Source organism: Triturus cristatus, chromosome 5_2, assembly GCF_964204655.1.
Source record: "Triturus cristatus chromosome 5_2, aTriCri1.1, whole genome shotgun sequence".
Lineage (NCBI taxonomy): Eukaryota > Metazoa > Chordata > Amphibia > Caudata > Salamandridae > Triturus > Triturus cristatus.
The window spans coordinates 516,663,772-516,669,771 of record NC_140588.1 but is presented as its reverse complement, the minus strand read 5'-3'; positions in this window follow the sequence as shown (position 1 = coordinate 516,669,771).

Genomic DNA, 6,000 nt, shown 5'->3' with positions numbered 1-6,000 from the left:
CTAAGGAAGGCCGTCAAATTGAGGATGGGACGAGGTGGGGCTGTCAGGTTGTGGATGGGACTAGGTGTGGCTGTCCTCTCTCCCCACTGCTCTTCACTTTGGCTATAGAGCCACTGGCATATTGGGTCCAGGGGACTTTCGGCTGTAGGGATTAAAGTGGAGGGATGGTTTAGAAGACCAAATATCCCTACATGTAAATTATATACACTAGTTTGTCACAGGCCAACACCTTCCATGCTCAGGCTTATTCAAAGAATATGGGCTATGCCATTAATACCATTAATTGGCATTTTCCAGTACAGCGATTGTCGTGGGATCCTCTGGATGATTGACACCTTATTATACAGCAACAGGACTTTTTTTTACATGGGTATTGAAATTACTAGGGACCACGATGGATTTTATTAACATTGTTTTGCAGGGTTGCAAATTACTTGGTACTAGTTTACTGGTACTTTCTTTCAATAGGCAAAAAAAACTTGTATGACTTTAGCATGGGATTCCAAAAACCCTTCCATTGCACTTCCAAAATTATACCACTTGATCTAAGAAGAGAGCATTGCACTACTTCATGTGAGGGGATATTACTGAGTGGTCCATCTAGCATTGCTTAATGAATGGTCATATTTGCCATTGGATGAACTGTCCATGAGGCTGGACAGACTTGTATGAACACAAACACATACTTGCAGTACATATACATTGGAGAACGACTGGATAACTTGCCTCAAGAGATGACCACATTAATTATTACATGTGTCACAATACAAAAGACAATGTGAGGGAATGGTAAATCGATGAAAGAAACCATGTTCAGAGCAGATACAAGTTTGGTCGATGTGGCAAAATTACAGAGACATGGGGTGTGGGACCGTAAAGAACTTTCAAACCTGTGTGACATGGTGGGGCCTACTTTGGTGAAGCCTTTTCTTCAATTAGTGATGGACTTTGACTTGGCCTAAACAGAATAATTTCATTAATTGTGAGTTCAATATGCACTAGCCATACATAAAATAAGCTGGACCGAGGTTTAGGGGGGTCGCAACAGTGGGTCTGTTGGGGGGTGTGGGAATGGCACACTGGTACATTAAATGGCAGGCAAGCACTGGGGTATAATTTATGTATTTTATTAGTGAGTTGTTTCAATTTTGGCAGTCTGGAAATCCAACAAAGAACAATTCTCCAAACTCACAGTTTCTGCGTTCTCTTGCTTGTCTCTGTTACAGATATTGGGTAAGCTACCTTTCTTCTTGGTCCTTGAAGATGCATTTGGAGTCTAGCTGCTATGACATTGGCTTTTGGCTCCATTCCTAGTGTGTCGTACCCATCAGAGAAACAGCTGGTAAGAAGTGATTAGAAAAATAAACCGAAACACTAATCAAAACACCAACATAAAAACCACAACAGTACGGCTAGAGAAATGCTTGTCAGGGTTCCCTCTTTCTTGGTTCCTCTCTGCAGCAAAAGCCCAATAATATTTTCATTCCCTGTTACTTCCCCTTGTATGGGAGGTAAGTATTATTATAGAGATCTGTTCACTTTTTTTCTTTCCTTTCACAAGGCCTTTGCTTCCCGTCTCCCTTCCCACACCAGTCTTGTCCATGTGTGGTAAATAATTTTCCTTTACCTGGACTTAATTTGATACAGAAACATAATTAAACAGCTCAGTAAAATGAGAGGCAGAATCCGCGGTATTAGAGGTTCGGAATGGGCTTTATTCCAATGAACGATTATAATCGGTTGCTCCAAGTTCCATCACCACGGAGGTTCAGGAAGTGAAGTACATACATTATTGACATGAAATGACTTTTATAGATCATACATTACAATGAGGCGAATGCAGTAGGCGTAACAATTGATAAGGAAAATGACGATATATCTGCGTAACCAAAAATGGGTGTAATAAGGAGTAAAAAGGAACGTAATTGGTTATGATGTCACACATAGGTGGATCCATAAGATAATACTTGGCATAGATGCGCGCGCAGCAGCATGACGTGTAATTGACGTGTAACTAGGGGGTGAAGGGGACTTGACATTTAGCTCCACATGTGGAGACAAGAAGTCTGGGGGGTCAAGTCAACCTAATCCCAAATCATATCTAACATCCTATGTTTAAAGAACTATGTTATCCATAAAGAAGGACTCTCGAACAGAATCTATTCTATACTGACTGTGCGTGCGTGTACAAGCGTCTAAGTGTCTACACTAAATGCGAGGGCAGGAATCTTCCATAGTAACAGGACTATGAATTACTTGCATAAGGGCAGAGAAGCCGGGCCTTTTGCTCGGTGGCTGGAAGAATGTTTACTTAAACTACTAGGCAGGAATGCATCGGCTGAGGGGGAAACAGATAACTCGAAGGTGAAATACAGTTCTTGGCAGAGAATAGGCTGATGTCAGGCTTCGTGAGCCGCGCAGAGAATGAGACAAAGTTCATGGTCACAGATGCAGGCTCAGACTGGAGCTTTCAGAGGCAGAAGGCAAGAAGAGTTTGACGACAGAATCAGGGCCTACTTGCCTGGACTGAAAAATGGCATAAGTGAACCATATAAAGGCGGTGGCCTTTCGTACTTAGGAATGGAATATCCGGCCCATTCATGGCGGATCAACAGAGGACATGTTAACGGTGGACGCACATGTATTTGCGTCTTCATAACTGGAACTGGAGGGAACGTACATGTACTTGTGACAAGCACATAGAACCGTTGGGGTCCAAGATAGGGGACATAACTGACCAGAAAAATCCATATTTCCACATTCCCTCCTTGTCCCCTACTTGCCCGTCAAGAGATATCAATCTTCATTAATCCATTGATCTGTTCATATAGCATCATTTGTTCTTCTTTCTTCTTCCGTGACGAATGAAATCTTGGTGGTGGAATGCACGAGGTGGTACACAGACCACAGATCGCTGGTCCACATTGTAGACATAGACAGCAACTGAATAGTATGAGAAGGCCAATACCTAGGAAAGATAGAACTCTCCATCCCCAGGCTGATATCACACTCCAAAACCAACTGGACCAAGTCCAAGTGCCTGGGTTCTGGTGTATCTGGTTTACAATCTTATGAAGGCGAGTTATGGCTTTATATACTGATGGCGAATTTTCTGGTATGAATACGCAGCAGCTTGATCCGATGACCCTACAAGCTCCGCCCCTATCAGCCAGGATGACGTCAAGGACAAGACGATTTTGAAGCACAACAATCCGCATAGCAGACCGCTCTTCTGTTAAATTGCCTAAGGCGGAAATAGTTTCATTCACTACTGCTTCAAGGGTTCTAGTTAATCTACGTATTAGTTTACTATTAGTAACAGTACCTATATAGGGAAAGATGCCTTTATTGAAATCTGTGTATTTTTCCCATGCTGTTTCAGTGTAATCGACAATCGGGAGATCTCTCCGCTCTCTATTGTGTACTAAATGAATATTTCTGTAATAATCAGGAGGAGCTAGGAAAACAGGTGGCAAAAGGAATGCAATGTAGCAGGTACCATCCCAATCTAGAGGTAGACGCATATATGCAGTCTGACCACATATAAAGTAGGAGTGGCGATAAGCTCTGAATGAGGATTTGCCTTGATCACTGAATTCTACTGTAGTAGTGCATTTACTATGGCCCATATGTATGGAACCAACCTTTCTTACACACAATTCACCCTTCGCTGGGAATACTGACATGGTGGGTAAGACTAGTTCAACTTCGGATACGACATTTAGAATCATGAGATTAGGTGTAAAATTACCTAATCCATATACTTCATTTTCTAGATCAGTTCCTGTTCTTTTGGGGCGACCCTCCTTGTCAGGGTAGCAGACCTTGAGTAAGACTAGGTTCAGGTTTCCCCATACCCACTGATCTTGGTAAACTGCTGTGTCTGAGTCTATGGAATTGATTAAACTAAACCATGCTCCACAGGAGCCATTATGTGTAAATGGGTGCGGAAAGAATGGCAAGACTCCTTCATAATTCTGATAGGGAGGGAGCCGGCCACACACCCAACAATTAGTTGCATTACTAGTCTGATGGGAATGATGTAACATACTAATGAAAGTGTTATTGCGCAGCGCAAGTCTATAAGACAATTCATGCGGGGGTAAGTTACTAAAAGAATGTTCTGCGGTAACATTGTAAACATGTTTAGAAATAGGGTAATATATGTGCAACAATATACTTGCAGTAATTATTAAAAGACTCAAGAAAAACAAGATTATTAATGTCACTATGCAATGGCTACGCAGTGATTTACAATACGCCTGTCGTTTCAACATTTTTCGCGACTGTCCATGATTCAGGTCTAGAGGATACATGTCAGAGACAAATTCAACCGCTTCACCTAGGAGAGGACTTAAACAATCAAATCGTCTGACGTTCTAGGCCTCAATTTAACTTTATAGAGTTCGGTTTCAGTCTTTTCAACCAAAGGAAGTTTTGAATCAGTCTGTGAGGGAGTGCAGGGCACAATGTCTATATCCGAGGATTGTCCATGAAATTTCTTGATATGACTTGAATGAATCCAGCCCTTGCGGCCCTCGATCTTCACGGCTGTTCTTGTGGTCAGCAGAACCAACTTGGGTGTCTTCCACCTGGGCTCCAGCTGAGTCTTTCGGTCGAAATTTTTCACAAACACGAAATCACCCGGAACTACGTCATGGGGTTTCACCTCAGTGTTGTCGGGAAATGCTGCAGCAACCTGTGAACGACAAGATTGTAGTGCAGACATCAAGGAAGCCAAGTAATCTGTCAGCATATTACAGTCAATATCAGTTATTTTGCGTGGTATAGGCGTCCCCCACATATTTGGTGGTCTGCCGAAGATCACCTCATACGGGGATAGCCCTGTTCGAGAGTGTGCTACCATTCTCATGTAAAAGAGTGCAACTGGTAATGCTACTATCCAGTCGACACCTTTCTCTCTGCATATTTTGGACAGTCTGATTTTCAGTATCTGATTATGTCTTTCTACGAGACCTGCTGCCTCGGGGTGTCGGACACAGTGGAATTTCCACTGATATCCTAGCAGAAGTGAAACATGTTTCATTAATTCGGATGAGAACGGTTGGCCGTTATCTGAGTAGACAACACGTGGTAAACCGTATCGTGGGAAGAATTCTCGAACCAACTGTTTGGCAGTAGTCGGGGCAGTGTAATCTGAAACCGGGTATGCCTCCGTCCAACGGGACAGAGCGCAGACAACTACGAGAACATATTTGAATCCTCGACATCGTTCCATCTGGATATAATCCATCTGGAGGACTTCAAAAGGGTGATCAGGAGGATGAAATCCACCCTGTTCTACGGGAACGCTTTTTCCTGGGTTGAACTGGCAACAGATCATACAGGTACGGACTTTTTGTTTGGCTGCTGCTCGTAAATGTTTATTGAACCAAATGTGTTGAATGCTGTCTAGCATAGCTTTTTCTCCTAGATGTGCTGGACTATGTATAGTGTTAACTATAACTTGGACCATTGAATCAGGAAGGAACCATACAGACCTTTCCTTCATCATCCATCCTTGGTCCGTTTGGATCCCTCCTAATTCAGTCCATTTCTTTATTTCGTCTGGTGTAGCATGTGTCTGTATGTCAATTACGTCAAGAGTAGGATCTTTAACTGTCATACAATGTGTCGGCATCGGGACTATTGTCTTTGTCATGTCGGGGGTTTGAGTTTGAGCAGTCTGTTTAGCTGTTCTGTCGGCTAAATCATTGCCTTGGGAAATGATATCAGTAACCTTTGTATGAGCCTTACATTTCATAATTGATATTGCAGTAGGTAGATGTATTGCATCTAATAAGGCATGAATGAGGGGTCCGTGCTGAATGTGGGCACCGTGGGAAGTTAAATAACCTCTCTCTCGCCACAGCACGCCGAAGTCATGTACAACTCCGAATGCATAACGTGAATCAGTGTATATGTTGACTTTTTTACTTGTGGCTTGAATACAGGCTTGTGTCAGAGCGATGAGCTCTGCGGCTTAAGCTGACAAAGTAT